The sequence below is a fragment of the Pseudophryne corroboree genome, chromosome 6 (assembly GCF_028390025.1).
Source record: "Pseudophryne corroboree isolate aPseCor3 chromosome 6, aPseCor3.hap2, whole genome shotgun sequence".
Classification (NCBI taxonomy): Eukaryota; Metazoa; Chordata; class Amphibia; order Anura; family Myobatrachidae; genus Pseudophryne; species Pseudophryne corroboree.
This window is the reverse complement of record NC_086449.1, coordinates 38497519-38517985: the sequence shown is the minus strand read 5'-3', so window position 1 is coordinate 38517985 and position 20467 is coordinate 38497519. Positions and strand designations below refer to the sequence as shown.

At 45.4% G+C, this 20467-nt stretch overlaps 4 non-coding genes and 1 pseudogene across 4 annotated transcripts; 2 read left to right on the top strand and 3 right to left on the bottom strand.

Moving 5' to 3' along the window:
- Positions 1-6435: 6435 nt before the first annotated feature.
- TRNAW-CCA (transfer RNA tryptophan (anticodon CCA)) lies at positions 6436-6507 on the bottom strand. Its single transcript has one exon. It is a non-coding gene; the product is annotated as a tRNA-Trp (tRNA).
- A 3952-nt stretch (positions 6508-10459) lies between these two features.
- LOC134938836 (U8 small nucleolar RNA) lies at positions 10460-10593 on the bottom strand. The gene has a single exon (XR_010181289.1). It is a non-coding gene; the product is annotated as a U8 small nucleolar RNA (small nucleolar RNA).
- Positions 10594-13015: 2422 nt separating this feature from the next.
- On the top strand, positions 13016-13134 carry LOC134937566 (5S ribosomal RNA; annotated as a pseudogene).
- A 984-nt stretch (positions 13135-14118) lies between these two features.
- Positions 14119-14200, top strand: TRNAS-GCU (transfer RNA serine (anticodon GCU)). Its single transcript has one exon. It is a non-coding gene; the product is annotated as a tRNA-Ser (tRNA).
- A 3400-nt stretch (positions 14201-17600) lies between these two features.
- LOC134938846 (U8 small nucleolar RNA) lies at positions 17601-17734 on the bottom strand. Its single transcript, XR_010181298.1, has one exon. It is a non-coding gene; the product is annotated as a U8 small nucleolar RNA (small nucleolar RNA).
- Between the last annotated feature and the right edge of the window lie 2733 nt (positions 17735-20467).

Here is a 20467-nt window from a genome sequence, read left to right as displayed (position 1 = left end):
GCGTCCCCCTTTTTACACATAACGGTAGACCGCGTCCCCTTTTTTACACATAACGGCAGACAGCGTCCTCATTTTACACATTACGGCAGACAGCGTCCCCTATTTTACACATTACGGCAGACAGCGTCCCCTTTTTTACACATTAAGGCAGACAGGATAGATAGATAGATAGATAGATAGATAGATAGATAGATAGATAGATAGATAGATAGATTATACTTACTGTCTCCGCTGGCAGTCAGGCTCCTCGGTGCAGCTTCTGGCAGATGATGATCCCGGGCAGGGGAGAAGAAGGAGGAGAGAGGGAGACTCAGGAGTCGCAGCAGCGCAGTGTAATTGGTGGAGGCGCTGCTGCAGCTGTCCCTCTCCTTCCCTACCCCCTCCCTGTCTGTATTTTTTCTTTTTTTGGTTTTACTAATTAACTCACCTGTGCCCAAGCTTGGTTATCCTTATAACCTGCACTGTGATTGACTGAATCTCTACTTTGTACTCTGATGCTATGCTGCTACATACTGCTACTTAGTGCCTCCTGATGAAGGCCCATTGAGGGCCGTAAGCGCTTGAGGGATGTTTCCAATTACCTTGTGGATTGTGTTAAGTATATCACAATAAATGATGTCTTGCATATTTACAAAGCCTGGACTGTGACTGTTTCTATAACTGAAATACCTGTGGTATTTTGAGTGGACACCCCAGCTGTTGGCTATTGTGAAAATGAGAGTGCGACCTGCTTGTGTATGTATATATATATATATATATATATATATATATTTATATATGTGTATACACACATATTGCAACTGTAATAACATTAATGTAGCATAAAAATAAAAAAAATAAGAATTTACTTACCGATAATTCTATTTCTCATAGTCCGTAGTGGATGCTGGGGACTCCATAAGGACCATGGGGAATAGCGGCTCCGCAGGAGACTGGGCACATCTAAAGAAAGCTTTAGGACTAACTGGTGTGCACTGGCTCCTCCCCCTATGAACCTCCTCCAAGCCTCAGTTAGGATACTGTGCCCGGACGAGCGTACACAATAAGGAAGGATTTTGAATCCCGGGTAAGACTCATACCAGCCACACCAATCACACCGTATAACTTGTGATCTGAACCCAGTTAACAGTATGATAACAGAGGAGCCTCTGAAAAGATGGCTCCCAACAATAATAACCCGATTTTTGTAACAATAACTATGTACAAGTATTGCAGACAATCCGCACTTGGGATGGGCGCCCAGCATCCACTACGGACTATGAGAAATAGAATTATCGGTAAGTAAATTCTTATTTTCTCTAACGTCCTAAGTGGATGCTGGGGACTCCGTAAGGACCATGGGGATTATACCAAAGCTCCCAAACGGGCGGGAGAGTGCGGATGACTCTGCAGCACCGAATGAGAGAACTCCAGGTCCTCCTCAGCCAGGGTATCAAATTTGTAGAATTTAGCAAACGTGTTTGCCCCTGACCAAGTAGCTGCTCGGCAAAGTTGTAAAGCCGAGACCCCTCGGGCAGCCGCCCAAGATGAGCCCACTTTCCTTGTGGAACGGGCTTTTACAGATTTTAGCTGTGGCAGGCCTGCCACAGAATGTGCAAGCTGAATTGTACTACAAATCCAACGAGCAATAGTCTGCTTAGAAGCAGGAGCACCCAGCTTGTTGGGTGCATACAGGATAAACAGCGAGTCAGATTTCCTGACTCCAGCCGTCCTGGACACATATTTTCAGGACCCTGACATCCAGCAACTTGGATTCCTCCAAGTCCCTAGTAGCCGCAGGCACCACAAATAGGTTGGTTCAGGTGAAAACGCTGGAACCACCTTAGGGAGAAACTGAGGACGAGTCCTCAATTCCGCCCTGTCCGAATGGAAAATCAGATAAGGGCTTTTACAGGATAAAGCCGCCAATTCTGACACGCGCCTGGCCCAGGCCAGGGCCAACAGCATGACCACTTTCCATGTGAGATATTTTAACTCCACAGATTTAAGTGGTTCAAACCAATGTGACTTTTGGAACCCAAACTACATTGAGATCCCAAATTGCCACTGGAGGCACAAAAGGAGGCTGTATATGCAGTAACCCTTTTACAAACGTCTAAACTTCAGGGACTGAAGCTAGTTCTTTTTTGGAAGAAAATTGACAGGGCCGAAATCTGAACCTTAATGGACCCCAATTTCAGACCCATAGACACTCCTGTTTGCAGGAAATGTAGGAATCGACCCAGTTGAATTTCCTCCGTCGGGCCTTACTGGCCTCGCACTACGCAACATATTTTCGCCAATTGCGGTGATAATGTTTTTGCGGTTACATCCTTCCTGGCTTTAGATCAGGATATGGATGACTTCATCCGGAATGCCTTTTTTTCTTCAGGATCCGGTGTTCAACCGGCATGCCGTCAAACGCAGCCGCGGTAAGTCTTGGAACAGACAGGGTCCTTGCTGGAGCAGGTCTCTTCTTAGAGGTAGAGGCCACGGATCCTCCGTGAGCATCTCTTGAAGTTCCGGTTACCAAGTCCTTCTTGGCCAATCCGGAGCCACGAATATAGTGCTTTCTCCTTTCCATCTTATCAATCTCAGTACCTTGGGTATGAGAGGCAGAGGAGGGAACACATACACTGACTGGTACACCCACGGTGTTACCAGAGCGTCTACAACTATTGCCTGAGGGTCTCTTGACCTGGCGCAATACCTGTCGAGTTTTTTAATCATGTGGACGACTTCTGGGTGAAGTCCCCACTCTCCCGGGTGGAGGTCGTGCTGAGGAAGTCTGCTTCCCAGTTGTCCACTCCCGGAATGAATACTGTTGACAGTGCTATCACATGATTTTCCGCCCAGCGAAGAATCCCTGCAGCTTCTGCCATTGCCCTCCTGCTTCTTGTGCCACCCTGTCTGTTTACGTGGGTGACTGCCATGATGTTGTCCGACTGGATCAACACCGGCTGACCTTGAAGCAGAGGTCTTGCTAAGCTTAGAGCATTGTAAATGGCCCTTAGCTTCAGGATATTTATGTGAAGTGATGTATCCAGGCTTGACCCTAAGCCCTGGATATTACTTCCCTGTGTGACTGCTCCCCAGCCTCGCAGGCTGGCATCCGTGGTCACCAGGACCCAGTCCTGAATGCCGAATCTGCGGCCCTCTAGAAGATGAGCACTCTGCAACCACCACAGGATGGATACCCTTGTCCTTGGTGACAGGGTTATCCGCTGATGCATCTGAAAATGCGACCCGGACCATTTGTCCAGTAGGTTCCACTGGAAAGTTCTTGCGTGGAATCTAACGAATGGGATTGCTTCGTAGGAAGCCACCATTTTTACCCAGAACCCTTGTGCATTGATGCACTGAGACTTGGTTCGGTTTTAGGAGGTTCCTGACTAGCTCGGATAACTCCCTGGCTTTCTCTTCCGGGAGAAACACCTTTTTTCTGGACTGTGTCCAGGAACATCCCTAGGAAACAGAAGACAAGTCGTCGGAACCAGCTGCGATTTTGGAATATTGAGAATCCAATCGTGCTGCCGCAACACTACCTGAGATAGTGCTACACCGACTTCCAACTGTTCCCTGGATCTTACCCTTATCAGGGAATCGTCCAAGTAAGGGATAACTAAAATTCCCTTCCTTCGAAGGGATATCATTTCGGCCATTACCTTGGTAAAGACCCGGGGTGCCGTGTACCATCCCTACGGCAGCGTCTGAACTGATAGTGACAGTTCTGTACCATAACCTGAGGTACCCTTGGTGAGAAGGGTAAATTTTGACATGAAGGTAAGCATCCTTGATGTCCCGAGACATCATGTAGTCCCCTTCTTTCAGGTTCGCAATCACTGCTCTGAGTGACTCAATCTTGAATTTGAACCTCTGTATGTAAGTGTTCAAAGATTTTAGATTTTAGATTTAGAATCGGTCTCACCGAGCCGTCTGGCTTCGGTACCACAATAGTGTGGAATAATACCCCGTTCCCTGTTGCAGGAGGGGTACCTTGATTATCACCTGCTGGGAATACAGCTTGTGAATGGCTTCCAAAACTGCCTCCCTGTCAGAGGGAGACGTCGGTAAAGCCGACTTTTGGAAACGGCAAGGGGGAGACGTCTCGAATTTCAATATGTACCCTTGAGATATTACCTGAAGGATCCAGGGGTCTACTTGCGAGTGAGCCCACTGCGCACTGAAATTCACTGAGAACGGGCCCCCACCGTGCCTGAGCTTGTAAGGCCCTAGCGTCATACTGAGGGCTTTGCAGAGGCGGGAAAGGATTTCTGTTCCTGGGAACTGGGTAATCTCTTCAGCCTTTTTCCTCTCCCTCTGTCATGAGCAGAAAAGAGGAACCTTTTGTCCGCTTGCCAACAAAGGACTGCGCCTGATAATACGGCGTCTTATTTTGAGAGGCGACCTGGGGTACAAACGTGGATTTCCCAGTTGTTGCCGTGGCCACCAGGTCTAAAAGACCGACCCCAAATGTCCCCTTTCAAAGGCAATACTTCCAAATGCCGTTTGGAATCCGCATCACCTGACCATTTTACTGGTAGAATTGGACAACGCACTTATACTTGATGCCAGTCGGCAAATATTCCGCTGTGCATCATGCATATATAGAAATGCATCTTTTAAATGCTCTATAGGCAATAATATACTATCCTTATCTAGGATATCAATATTTCCAGTCAGGGAATCCGACCATGCCAACCCAGCACTGCACCTCCAGGCTGAGGCGATTGCTGGTCGCAGTATAACACCAGTATGTGTGTGAATACATTTTTGGATACCCTCCTGCTTTCTATCAGCAGGATCCTTAAGGGCGGCCATCTCATGAGAAGGTAGAGCCCTTGTTCTTACAAGCGTGTGAGCGCCTTATCCCCCCTAGGGGGTGTTTCCCAACGCACCCTAACCTCTGGCGGGAAAGGGTATACAGCCAATACTTTTTAAGAAATTATCAATTGTTATCGGGGGGAAACCCACGCATCATCACACACCTCATTTTATTTCTCAGATTCAGGAAAACTACAGGTAGTTTTTCCCTCACCGAACATAATACCCCTTTTTGGTGGTACTCGTATTATCAGAAATGTATAAAACATTTTCCATTGTCTCAATCATGTAACGTGTGGCCCTACTGGAAATCACGGTTGTCTCTTCACCGTCGACACAGGAGTCAGTATCCGTGTCGGCGTCTGTATCTGCCATCTGAGGTAACGGGCGCTTTAGAGCCCCTGACGGCCTATGAGACGTCTGGACAGGCACAAGCTGAGTAGCCGGCTGTCTCATGTCAACCACTGTTTTTTTATACAGAGCTGACACTGTCACGTAATTTTCAACAGTACATCCACTCAGGTGTCGACCCCCTAGGTGGTGACATCACTGTTACAGACACTCTGCTCCGTCTCCACATCATTTTTCTCCTCATACATGTCGACACAAACGTACCGACACACAGCACACACACAGGGAATGCTCTGATAGAGGACAGGACCCCACTAGCCCTTTGGGGAGACAGAGGGAGAGTATGCCAGCACACACCAGAGCGCTATATATATATACAGGGATAACCTTATATAAGTGTTTTTCCCCTTATAGCTGCTGTATGTTTTAATACTGCGCCTAATTAGTGCCCCCCTCTCTTTTTTTAACCCTTTCTGTAGTGTAGTGACTGCAGGGAAGAGCCAGGGAGCTTCCCTCCAACTGAGCTGTGAGGGAAAATGGCGCCAGTGTGCTGAGGAGATAGGCTCCGCCCCCTTTTCGGCGGCCTTATCTCCCGTTTTTCTGTATATTCTGGCAGGGGTTAAATGCATCCATATAGCCCAGGAGCTATATGTGATGTATTTTTTTGCCATGTAAGGTATTTTTATCATGTTTTATTGCGTCTCAGGGCGCCCCCCCCAGCGCCCTGCACCCTCAGTGACCGGAGTATGAAGTGTGCTGAGAGCAATGGCGCACAGCTGCAGTGCTGTGCGCTACCTTATTGAAGACAGGAACGTCTTCTGCCGCCGATTTTTCCGGACCTCTTCGCTCTTCTGGCTCTGTAAGGGGGCCGGCGGCGCGGCTCCGGGACCCATCCAGGCTGGGCCTGTGATCGTCCCTCTGGAGCTAATGTCCAGTAGCCAAGAAGCCCAATCCACTCTGCACGCAGGTGAGTTCGCTTCTTCTCCCCTTAGTCCCTCGATGCAGTGAGCCTGTTGCCAGCAGGTCTCACTGAAAATAACAAACCTAAACTAAAACTTTCACTAAGAAGCTCAGGAGAGCCCCTAGTGTGCACCCTTCTCGTCGGGCACAGAAATCTAACTGAGGCTTGGAGGAGGGTCATAGGGGGAGGAGCCAGTGCACACCAGTTAGTCCTAAAGCTTTCTTTAGATGTGCCCAGTCTCCTGCGGAGCCGCTATTCCCCATGGTCCTTACGGAGTCCCCAGCATCCACTTAGGACGTTAGAGAAATAAAAATAGTAACTGACCCCGACGTGATTTGAACACGCAACCTTCTGATCTGGAGTCAGACGCGCTACCATTGCGCCACGAGGTCCCTTGTGAAAATCAGCTGTTATGTGCTGCGGGTGCTTTATATTACTAATAGACCACCTGCACAAACTAAATTGTGAATTAGGCACATGCAAAAGCAAAAATAAATAAAGAATATGACTGTTTGTATTCCCTTAAGTACAAAGTAATTATTCTTAACAAAATAGGTTAGCTCGAAGTAAAAATGGATCCAAAAAATCATCTTGCTTCTAAATGTATTATTAAATTAGAGAAATGTTGGTGGTGGCCCTCATGTAAACTTTCAAAGTTGCCTGTGACCAGAAATTAAACGATGTAATATGAAACAAGAGTAGACATAGTCGTAACACAAAAAAAGAGGACAAACAGAGTATGCTTCTATAAATACAAATGGTCAGCAGCTACAACTTGTCCACAATTATTCAACAATGTCTCTGTTTTTCAACCATAACAAGTGATCTAGACATGGCTACTGACTCACTGTCTCAACACAATCATCATCAGGAAGTTTGAATGATTCGAGTCACTCACTGTTTAATGAGTGGAGACAGCTGCAGCAGCAGCCTCTCTCAGCCAGAAGGAGGAAACTCAGTATGTCCTTCAGTCAGTGTCTTCTGCTGAGTGTCTTTAGCTGTGATTGGCCAGAGGCTATACCAGGTGACACCCAGTGGGAGGGGGGAGGGAGCAGTCACGACTCACCAGTCAGTGAGTGCTCTGCTGCTGTGCCTGATCCATTTCATGAATCATGATTCATCCTGAGTCTGCCAGTGAGTTGAGACAGTTGTACCATACCTCCCAACTTTCTTCTTCGGGGAAGCGGGACACTCGCGCGGCTTCGCAGCGCGCTCCCAAAAAGGGGGTGTGGCCTACGAAAAGGGGGCGTGGTTTCGCAGGAGGACCCGCGATCGCGAGTCATGCCCCCGTTTTCGTCACTGAGGGGGCATGCCCAGCGCTCTGTGAGCCGCTGGCATGCCTCCTCTCCCTCTGTCTGCACTGAATAGACGCTGTGCGCATGCGCACAGCGTCTATTCACCGCTGCTCTGCTAAGCAGGGCAGCGGGTGACAGAGACTCCCAACTGCCCCCCCCCCCACCGCGGGACACTGCGGCCCGCGGGTGGGACAGCGGGACAGTCCCCAAAAAACGGGACTGTCCCGCGAAAATCGGGACAGTTGGGAGGTATGGTTGTACACTGTGTAGACTCAGTGACTCAGTGGATGGATCTGATTCATGCAGCATAAGCCTGCAGGAGGTGGAGCCCATGTAGTACAAGGCTCTCAGCTCAGTGTTCTCAACTCACTGTTCCTGCTCAATGTGGTTGTGAGTGGCAAACTCCCTGGAGGCTAGATAGTGGATAATATAATAAATCCAATCCCACCTAAAATCATCCAATTAGCAAAGTATGCAAAATAAAAAATAAAAATTTTATTTGGTTTAGTTACAGACTGAATGATGTGTTGCATGGCTGTTAAGCTTTCTTTCCTCAACCAGAAGTAATGTGCATATTCTGTAACTAGTGTGCAATAAGTGGTTATTAATAATATATCAACATAACACTGAATCTATGTTAATATATTATTAATAATCAGTGCATAAGCAGCTGCCTCCCCCAGATACACTGCACAATCACTGCAGCTGAATAACTCCCTCCATGAGTCCAGCACTGATCTGCCAGCACTGGCAACTCACTGATTCATGTGCACTGTCTCTGCAACACATTCCAATACAAATGAGTCATAGTGATGGGAAATCTAGTTCACTTTGGTGATTAGTTCATTATGATCTAGTTCACTGAAAAGATTAGTTCAGAAGATTAGTTCATGTAGTTCATCATTTCACTCGCTGACTCTGAGACTGAAAGGAGTGATTAGATTTAGAACTAGTCTAGACTATTACACATAGAGTAGGTATTTCTAATACTAGCTCATTGTAGGAGTTATAATCTTTTTTAAATGATCAGATATGTTTAAAATGTCAGATTATTTTTATTTTTAAGAAAATCAATAAGATATAGAACAACCTTATAGTGACATATGTATCTCTGCAATATTAATCCCATTGTTGGTACTCCTTTTTACTTCATAATATGCAAGTGAAAGACCCAAATTCAGAGTAATGTCATGTCACTTTTTTTCTGCTTTTAAAATACAATAATTAAAAGAAAAAAAAAGTCCCTTTGCCCCAATGTAACAGACCTTAGAGAGATAAAGTGGAGCTGTTGTAAAGTAACCAATCAGCTTCTGTCATTTATCTTCAACAGTATATAAAGTGACAGAAGCTGATTGGTTGCTAGGGGCAACTGCTCTAATTTATGTCACTTGAAGGTTCATAGTACATATCCCCCTGTGTCTTCTGTGGAGTAATCCTACTCTACAGGATAGCATGCAACACTCAGCACTGTGTCTTTAGCTGATTGGGAGTGTAGCTTGTCACCTAATATACTGGAGGAATGAATCATGGCTATATGCAGTTCAGTATCAGCTCCATACAATGCATATGCCTGTGCACAGCAGTGCCACACATGGTAGCTTAGAAGTACTGTACTGACTCGTATGGCTGTATGAGTCATTGAGTCAGTGAACTGATCAGTGATCTGAAATGAATCACTGAACTACTGAACTACTTGCAAGGAGAGTGACTCATGAGTCGTCAGGACAATGCAGTTCAATCAGCTCCACAGAGTCCACTGACTCCATGAGCACAGCAGTGACCCTTGTGGAAGCTGAGGTAAACTGACTCATGAGTATTCAGTATTCACTCTCTCTCTCTCTCTCTCTCTCTCTCTCTCACACACACACACACACACACACACACACACACACACACACACACACTGATTGGTTGCTATGGGCAACATCTCCACTTCTATAGAACTACCTAAGTATATGTACCATCATATTTTAAGTATTTCAAGTCTGAAGGTTCATCAGACAAACATACATATCCCCCTATGTCTTGTGTAGAGTAATCAGACCCTACAGGATAGAATGCAGCACTCAGAACTGTGTCTTTGGCTGATTGGGAGTGACAGTGTACCTTGTGACCACCTAATATGCTAGGTGAATTAATGATGGCTATATGCAGTTCAGTATCTGCTCCATACAATGCATATGCCTGTGCACAGCAGTGCCACACATGGTAGCTTAGAAGTACTGCACTGACTCGTATGGCTGTATGAGTCATTGAGTCAGTGAACTGATCAGTGAACTGTAATGAATCACTGAACTACTGAACTACTTGCAAGGAGAATGACTCATGAGTCGTCAGGACAATGTAACTCAATCAGCTCCACAGAGTGAGTCCACTCCATGTCTTAGCACAGCAGTGACCCCTGTGGCAGCAGAGATGTACTGACTCATGAGCATTGCTGAGTGAGAGCTGAATAACAACAGTGCTGCTGCTGCTGCAGCTGCACCTACACAACACCCAGCAGAAGATTTAGCACAACAGTATGCACAGAAGCCAGTAGTACCAGAAGTAGTAGCAAGTGTTTGGACATCTGGACTAATAGCACAGTGATTATATCACAGAAAAGTGAGCAGCATGACCACACATGCTCACTCACAGACACACAGACGTTGACCAGGCAGTGCAGATGCTATTTTTTTTATTAGATCTGTATTGCTGGGCTGTGTTGTACTTTTAACTTTCATTTTACAGCATCAGATTCAGGAAGTGAAAATCCAGTGAAGTGAATGAGACAGTGAGAAGCCTAATGCAGCTGCTGGCTCTATTCTGTCTGTATCTGACTCCTCCTTCCTGATGAACTAATCTTTGCCAAAGCTGGGAACTGAACGAACTAGATCACTTTGAAGATTAGTTCATTTTGAACAAATCATTCATGAACTACCCATCACTAGCCATGACTCATGTGCCAAGACACTGACTCGAGACACTTCACTGAACTGAATCATGTATCTCAACTCAGTTCAGTGCATCACTTTGCCCATGACTAAAGTGATCATCAGTGAGCGATAGTATCAGAATAACACACACCCCGGTTGTCAGTCAAGGTGGTGCAGGGGATCTGTATAATCACATACTCAGCCTCCCCCATTCATCATGTCTGCTTCTCCCTAAGGAGAAACAGGTAAGGATCAACCTCACTGATGATACTAATTAATGGTGTCACGCTGGGGACACACCATAGCCCACTTCTTGTGAGCTCATGGAGACCACCCACATGCACCTTATAACAGGCATGTAACCCCCTTACCACCCACCCCCTGACCTGGTCACTGGGATCCTACTAAGCATCTTCTCTATATAGATATATATATAACAGGAGGTAGAGTTAGTTTTGTATTTATCCTAAATCCAGCCAAGATCTGCTGATTTGCATAAACCCCACCCATTCGGTTGTTGCCTTCCCGAAGATCTCAGTCATCAGCCATCTTCCTGGTGGAACATGTTTAGGAGAGACTGGTGGGGGTCATCATACCTCCCAACATGCCCCTCTCCAGGAGGGACACAATGCTCTGTTTCTGGGCGTTTCTCTTAATCTATGATTGCCAGCACCTGTTTTGAACATGTTAATGGATACGAACGGTGGTTTAGCACAGGTGACGGCAATCATGCATTAAGAGGGAAGACCAGGAGCAGAGCATTCTGTCCCTCCTGGAGAGGGTCACGTTGGGAGGTATGGGTCATTGATACATGGAAGCAGACTCCCCCACTGCGTGTCTTTAGGCATACCTCCCAACATGACCCTCTCCAGGAGGGACAGAATGCTCTGCTCCTGGACTTCCCTCTTAATTTGTGATTACCATCACCTGTGCTCAAACACCTTTCTTATCCATTAATCTGTCCAAAACAGGTGCCGACAATCATAGAGAAAGGGAAAAGTCCAAAAGCAGAGCATTGTGTCCCTCCTGGAGAGGGTCATGTTGAGAGGTATGCTTTAGGGGGCCCTGTTGTGGCCATCTTGCCATAGCCTCTGTGCGGGAAGGTAATCCCCCACCCCCTAGTAAGTAATGATCCTAGGTCATACTCATACCTCCCAACATGACCCTCTCCAGGAGGGACACAATGCTCTGCTTTTGGACTTTTCCCTTTCTCTATGATTGTCGGCACCTGTTTTGGACAGGTTAATGGATAAGAAAGGTGTTTGAGCACAGGTGATGGTAATCACAAATTAAGAGGGAAGTCCAGGAACAGAGCATTCTGTCCCTCCTGGAGAGGGTCATGTTGGGAGGTATGCATACTTGCCTACCTGACCCTCTCCATGAGGGAGAAAATGCTCTGTTCCTTTACTTTCCTGGTAATGTATGATTGCCATCACCTGTGGTGAGCTAGTAAATTGATAAGAAAGGTGTTTCACCACAGGTGATGGCAATCAAACATTACCAGGAAAGTAATAGTATATGTACAAGAGGAAAAAGTATGACTCTTGTTTGGGCGCACTCTTGTTATATTATCTTAAATGATGGTCAATAGGTGATAAGTCTACAACTTAATGATGTCGTCTTTAGCTAGTACCCTTCTCCACACGTAAAAACTCAAAACAAGCTAAATTCGACATAAGTAATCATGATTGTATAGTGCGGGAAATATATCTGGAAGAAAAACTTTTTTGGTTTCAAAGTAATGTGTATGAAATGTTCAGATCTTAATTATGCCTGGATAAATGCATATAGGAAAAGTAGCTACATCACAAGCTGCCTCCGTCTGCCAAAGATCTGTACAAACTCAGTTTGTATTAATGCGGCCCTAAATGAGGTTAAATACGCGAGTGGGAGAGCCCACACACTGTTTAACAATTCTAATAGTTTGCCACTGTCATTGATAAGTAAATCATCACAATTGGAGATTAAAGAAGTAGTAGGATTGAGTATAAGTGGTGATACAGGTTGAGTATCCCTTATCCAAAATGCTTGGGACCAGAGGTATTTTGGATATGGGATTTTTCCGTATTTTGGAATAATTGCATACCATACTGGTATATCATGGTGATGGGACCTAAATCTAAGCACAGAATGCATTTATGTTACATATACACCTTATACACACAGCCTGAAGGTCATTTTAGCAAATATTTTTTATAACTTTGTGCATTAAACAAAGTGTGTATACATTCACACATTTCATTTATGTTTCATATACACCTTATACACACAGCCTGAAGGTCATTTAATACAATATTTTTAATAACTTTGTGTATTAAACAAAGTTTGTGTACATTGAGCCATCAAAAAACAAAGGTTTCACTATCTCAATCTCACTCAAAAAAGTCCGTATTTCGGAATATTCCGTATTTCGGAATATTTGGATATGGGATACTCAACCTGTACTGCTGTTGGCGTTATTACCATAGGGAGAACTTACCCTATACGGTTGTCAGAAAGGTGTGAATCTGCTGTCCACGTTAGACTGGAGGGACGCGTCTCTCCAGTCTAACATGGACAGCAGATTCACACCTATCTGACAACCGTTACCTACCCAATCTCAATACAGTCTGATCATTCATTCTTTCTCTCAAGAAGGAATCAATCCTTCCTTTTCGGTGCACTCTCATTGGTGATATAGGGTAAGTTCTCCCTACGACCATACCCCTACGTTCACGCCCAATCTCGTCCGATCTTGGAAGCTAAACGGAGGTGGGCTGGGTCAGTACCTAGACAGGCGACTGCTAGGGAATACCTGGTGAAGTAGGAAGATTTTCTTCCCTATGGTAATAACGCCAACAGCAGTATCACCACTTATACTCAATCCTACTACTTCTTTAATCTCCAATTGTGATGATTTACTTATCAATGACAGTGGCAAACTATTAGAATTGTTAAACAGTGTGTGGGCTCTCCCACTCGCGTATTTAACCTCATTTAGGGCCGCATTAATACAAACTGAGTTTGTACAGATCTTTGGCAGACGGAGGCAGCTTGTGATGTAGCTACTTTTCCTATATGCATTTATCCAGGCATAATTAAGATCTGAACATTTCATATACATTACTTTGAAACCAAAAATGTTTTTCTTCCAGATATATTTCCCGCACTATACAATCATGATTACTTATGTCGAATTTAGCTTGTTTTGAGTTTTTACGTGTGGAGAAGGGTACTAGCTAAAGACGACATCATTAAGTTGTAGACTTATCACCTATTGACCATCATTTAAGATAATATAACAAGAGTGCGCCCAAACAAGAGTCATACTTTTTCCTCTTGTACATATACTATTGTTTGCCTTTTTATGACTCTGGGCGCACCGCCACACGGACAGACAGGAATTTCCAAACATTATTGTCCATTTTTGGCTTTCAGATAATTTACTGTGTATTTTTGAATCTAGGTCTGTGCAGGATCAAAAACCTTTGTTCCATTACCAGGAAAGTCCAGGAACAGAGCATTTTCCCCCTCATGGAGAGGGTCAGGTAGGCAAGTATGTCATAGGTTCTCAAACTCGGTCCTTAGAACCCCACACAGTGCATGTTTTGCAGGTAACCCAGCAGGTGCACAGGTGTATTAATTACTCACTGACACATTTTAAAAGGTCCACAGGTGGAACTAATTATTTCACTTGTGATTCTGTGAGGAGACCTGCAAAACATGCATTGTGTGGGGTCCTGAGGACCGAGTTTGAGAACCTGTGTAATAGATACTGACACCTGGCTGGGATGGGGAATTGGTTGCACACAGGGACGAGGTGGCCAAGTGGTTAAGGTGATGGACTGCTAATCCATTGTGCTCTGCACGCGTGGGTTCGAATCCCATCCTCGTCGGATTGTGGTTTTCCTCCTGGCTTTCATTTTTCACAAGCTCTTTTCCTGTACAACTATGTGCAGGAACAGAGGCTCCACGTAATGTTGGAAACAAAGCATCCCACACAGATCTATAACCCCCATAACGTACCAGCAGACGGCCCATTGCCACCTTTATACTATCTATTGATAAGTGCCTCCCACACAAAGTGCTATCACCACCATGATGTACCACCAGTATATGTCACCTGCATACTATCTATTGATAATTACCCCGCACACAGTGCTGTACCCTATGATGCACCACCAGATGGCGTGTTCCCCTCAGTATATTGCCCCCTATACACTAGCTATTGATAAGTACCCAATATATTGCTAAATCCACCCCATGATCTATCTGCCAGACTGCTTGTTACTCCCAATATATTGCCCCCTGTACACTATTCCACTGGTAATTACTCCACTGAGTGCTACTAGCAGGGCACTTATGATCTACCCCAAGACTGAGTGTTACCCCCCATACATTGCCTGTGTGCAAGGTACAAGTAGACCACATAGTGTTACATACTCAGGATCTGGTGTTACCCCCCAATATACCACCCCCATCCACTAATAAAGGCATGAAATGGCCACATATCACTTGCAGTTCATAATGAATATATATATATATATATATATATATATATATATACATTACTGCACAGTGGCGAAGTGGAAATTTTGAAGTCGGGGTATGGAAAAGTGATGGTTGTAATCATGCGCACGCCTAAGGCGCGCAGGCTCCAGAAAAGGGGGGTGGCCATCAAAAGGGGGCATGTCCTTAAGTGTAGTGTACATCATCATATACCCCTTACACACATTATGCACCACAATAGTAGGACCCCTTATACTATCTAGTACTGGTGCCCCTTACACATTATAACACACACTATGAGTCAAAATTCACATTATTCCTCACAGTATGAACAGAAATTCACATTATACCACGCAGTATGACCCGAAATTCACATTATACCATGCAGTATGAGGCGAAATTTACATTATAGCATATGGTACGAGCCAAAAATCCTGGTATAGCATACGGTATGAACTGAAATTCACATTGTAGCACACGAAATGAGCCGAAATTCCCATTATACCACATGTTATGAGCTGAAATTCACATTATACCACACAGTATGAGCTGAAATTCACATTATAGCACACGGTATGAGCCAAAAATCATGGTATAGCACACGGTATGAGCCGAAATTCACATTATTCCTCACAGTATTAGCCGAAATTCACATTATACCACGCAGTATGAGCCGAAATTCACATTATAGCACACAGTATAAGCCAAAAATCATGGTATAGCATACAGTATGAGCCGAAATTCACATTATAGCACACAAAATGAGCCGAAATTCACATTATACCACACATTATGAGCTGAAATTCACATTATACCACACAGTATGATCCAAAATTCAGATTATACCACACGTTATGAGCCCAAATTCACATTATAGCACACTGTATGACCAGAAATTCACATTACGCCAGAGAGTGACAGCAGGGATAGAGAGAGTGACAGGGAGAGTGACAGCAGAGACAAGGAGAGTGACAGCAGGGATAGGGAGAGTGACAGCAGGGAAAGAGAGAGTGACAGCAGGGACAGGGAGAGTGACAGAGAGAGTGGCAGCAGGGACAGTGACATACAGAGTGACAGCAGGGACATTTACAGAGTGACAAAGAGAGTGACAGCAGTGACAGAGGGACATAGGGAAGCAGAGTAAGAGTACCTGAGCAGCGGAGGGGACTGTATTATCAATGGAAATCAAATTTATTAACCCATGGAGGTCTGGAATTATAGTCACACTCAAAATTAAAGTGGAAAAACACACTACAGGCTGATCCAACTTTGATGTAATGTCCTTAAAACAAGTCAAAATGAGGCTCAGTAGTGTGTGTGGCCTCCACGTGCCTGTATGACCTCCCTACAACCCACACAAGTGGATCAGGTAGTGCAGCTCATCCAGGATGGCACATCAATGCGAGCTGTGGCAAGAAGGTTTGCTGTGTCTATCAGCGTAGTGTCCAGAGCATGGAGGCGCTACCAGGAGACAGGCCAGTACATCAGGAGACGTGGAGGAGGGCAACAACCCAGCAGCAGGACCGCTACCTCCGCCTTTGTGCAAGGAGGAACAGGAGGAGCACTGCCAGAGCCCTGCAAAATGACCTCCAGCAAGCCACAAATGTGCATGTGTCTACTCAAACGATCAGGAACAGACTCCATGAGGGTGGTATGAGGGCCCGACGTCCACAGGTGGGGGTTGTGCTTACAGCCTAACACCGTGCAGGACGTTTGGCATTTGCCAGAGAACGCCAACATTGGCAAATTCGCCACTGGCGCCCTGTGCTCTTCACAGATGAAAGCAGATTCTCACTGAGCACATGTGACAGACGTGACAGAGTCTGGAGACGCCAAGGAGAGCGTTCTGCTGCCTGCAACATCCTCCAGCATGACCGGTTTGGCAGTAGGTCAGTAATGGTGTGGGGTGGCATTTCTTTGGGGGGCTGCACAGCCCTCCATGTGCTCGCCAGAGGTATCCTGACTGCCATTAGGTACCGAGATGAGATCCTCAGACCCCTTGTGAGACCATATGCTGGTGCGGTTGGCCCTGGGTTCCTCCTAATGCAAGACAATGCTAGACCTCATGTGGCTGGAGTGTGTCAGCAGTACCTGCAAGACAAAGGCATTGATGCTACGGACTGGCCCGCCCGTTCCCCAGACCTGAATCCAATTGAGCACATCTGTTATTTTTTAGTGTTCCCTTTATTTTTTGAGCAATATATATATATATATATATATATATAAAACAATTGTAGTAACTTTAATGTCGCATAAAAAATAAAAAAATAGTAGTTGAAACCAACATGATTCAAACATGCAACCTTCTGATCTCGAGTCAGATGCGCCACCGTTGCGCCATGAGCTCTCTTGTGAAAATCAGTTGTAATGTGCTACAGGTGCTTTGTATTACCAATAGACCTCCTGCACATACTAAATTGTGAATTAGGTAATTGGGAAGCAAACAAGCCTACATCCTTGCTTCCATAACCAAAGAATATGATTGGTTGTCTTCCCTGAAGTGCAAAGTCATTATTCTTAACAAAATAGGTCCATACAAAGGAAAAATGGATCCAAAAAATCATCTTGCTTTGAAATGTTTTATTAAATAAGAGAAATGTTGGTGGTGGCCCTCATGTAAATTTTTGAAGTTGTCTGTGACCAGAAATGAAACAAAACTTACACATAAGACAACAAAGAGAGTATACTACAACACCAATACATGGTCAGCAGCTGAACCTGGTTTGCAATTATTCAACAATTCTTTTTTTTTTCACCCATAACAAGTGATCATCAGTGAGCGATGGTATCAGAATAACACACACCCCGGTTGTCGGTCAGGGTGGTGCAGGGGATCTGTATAATCACATACTCAGCCTCCCCCATTCATCATGTCTGTTTCTCCATAAGGAGGTACAGGTAAGGATAAACCTCACTGATGACACTGATTAATGGCGTCACGCTGGGGCCACATGATTGGAAATGTTTAGTAACATCAGGGAGACTCCACATCAGCTGTTACACAATGATTATCTTTTATCACAAAATGAGAAGCTTTGGATCTGCTTACACCCATGGGCTGGCGAGCCTGTTACATGTAGTCCAGCACATGGCAGATAGCAGGACATATCATCATCACCTCCATTTATTTATAGGGAACCACAAATTCCACAGCGTTAGCCAATCAGCAATCAGTATACATAGAAGTATATTAATACAACTGAGCATAGTAACAAGTACAAATAATTATAATAGCACACAAGTAAGCACAATCAGAGACTTGGTGCAATAATCAGGAATATAAACCATTCTGGAACACAACAGTGTATATTATGTAACTATCAAACTCTGAAACCTAACACTACGCATAACAGGGCTGTTTCTAGATAATGTGGCTCCCAGTGCAAGCAACAGAAATATGCCCTGGACTCTATGCTTGTTGCCAAGGGTAATGCTCATTGCCAAGGGGGTGTACTGCGCCTGCCAGCACTGATATACCCCTTCTCTTCCCTAGTACTCTGCTCAGGAGAGGGGGGCGGAGTTTTGTGGAATGATGTAAATGTGTTATTGCATGAAACTCCACCCCCCGAGCAGAGTACGAGGGAGGAGGGGGAGTGGCGGACTTCCTGTGCAATCACACGGCACGCCCCCGCAAGAAATGGCACTGAGCATATGGCATAACAGGGACTATTGATATAGACAGACTGACATGGGTCATAAGCCCTTATGTGATAGGTTGGGACTGGCTGGTCCCGGTGTGTTCTCAGCGAGATAGCTGCTAGATTTAAAGAAGCAGTTAGTTTTATAGCAAAACCAGGATACATTTGCTTTATTGGCAAAATCACATCAGGACCAGCAAATAGCAGCCTATTACATATGGACTATACCACACGGTATGAGCCAAAATTCACATTATAGCGCACTGTATGACCAGAAATTCACATTACGCCAGAGAGTGACAGCAGGGACAGAGAGAGTGACAGGGAGAGTGACAGCAGGCACAAGGAGAGTGACAGCAGGGACAGGGAGAGTGACAGCAGGAAAAGAGAGAGTGACAGCAGAGACAGGGAGAGTGACAGAGAGAGTGGCAGCAGGGACAGTGACATACAGAGTGACAGCAGGGACATACAGAGTGACAGGGAGAGTGACAGCAGTGACAGAGTGACAGAGGGACATAGGGAAGCAGAGTAAGAGTACCTGAGCAGCGGAGGGGACTGTAGTTGGTGACAGTGAGGAGAAAGCCCTGGGCGGCGGCGGTGTGGAGTAGAAGGCCCTGGCCAGTGGCGGTGCAGAGGAGGATGTGGCCGGCGGCGGCGGTGTGCAGGACGTGGCCGGCGGTGAAGGCGGTGGGCAGTACATGGCTGTCAGTGAGGGGAAGGCCTTCGGCCCCTATGACCGTCACCACCACCATTTGAAATCTGCTGTGAATAGGCAGCCAATCAGGAGCGCCCGCAAGGCTGCTCCTGATTGGCTGCCAGTTACAGCGCTTGAACATCTCGTAATTTGAAATGCGGTGGCGGTCTGGGTCAGTGCTCGAAGTGCCGGTATGCCATACTCTGAAACCTAACACTAAGCATAACAGGGCTGTTTCTAGATAATGTGGCTCCCAGTGCAAGCAACAGAAATATGCCCTGGACTCTATGCTTGTTGCCAAGGGTAATGCTCAGCACTGATATACCCCTCCTCTTTCCTAGTACTCTGCTCCAGGAGAGGGGGGCGGAGTTTTGTGGAATGATGTAAATGTGTTATTCCATGAAACTCCACCCCCCGAGCAGAGTACGAGGGAGGAGGGGGAGCGGCGGACTTCCTGTGCAATCACACGGCACGCCCACCGCAAGAAATGGCACTGAGCATATGGCATAACAGGGACTATTGATATAGACAGACTGACATGGGTCATAAGCCCTTATGTGATAGGCTGGGACTGGCTGGTCCCGGTGTGTTCTCAGCGAGATAGCTGCTAGATTTAAAGAAGCAGTTAGTTTTATAGCAAAACCAGGATACATTTGCTTTATTGGCAAAATCACATCAAAATCACATCAGGACCAGCAAATAGTAGCCTATTACATATGGACTATATGATAGAAAGAGGAGACAGAGGTTATAAGCAGAGCAGAGCGGCCAAGCTGGGGTGTAGCTTTGTATTAAGTGCAAGACAGGCAAGTTGGCCGGTTAGCTCAATTGGTTAGAGCATGGTGCTAATAATGCCAAGGTCCTGTGTTTGATCCCTGTATTGGCCATCATTGAGTTTTTTCCAGTCCTAAGCAAATAACATAAAACTAATTTTTTTTGTATAATTTTCAGTAGGTCCTTTTCTTCATATGTAGAGGTTCTGATTGTATCAAGCCATTATTTTGAAATTACAAGCCAGGACAACCCAGGTGGTGTTACAGATACTGCAGCTGTAAGGTCCAGCCCATTCTTAGTCTTGTCTATAAAAGTAAATTGCTTCAAAGACACCTACTGTATCTCCACTTAGAGAGGATTTTACTAGGGTTGTCCATTGATCATCGATGGTTAACCACCATTTCCAGATGGTTTTGCAAGTGAGCTAATGGTTCCTCACCATTGATGGTACAAAGCTCCCTAAAAAATATGTTCATGTACACTGAAAAGCATGATCCCATAATCAGAAGCTCACAAATGTGACTTTTCCTATACGTAGCTAGTTATCT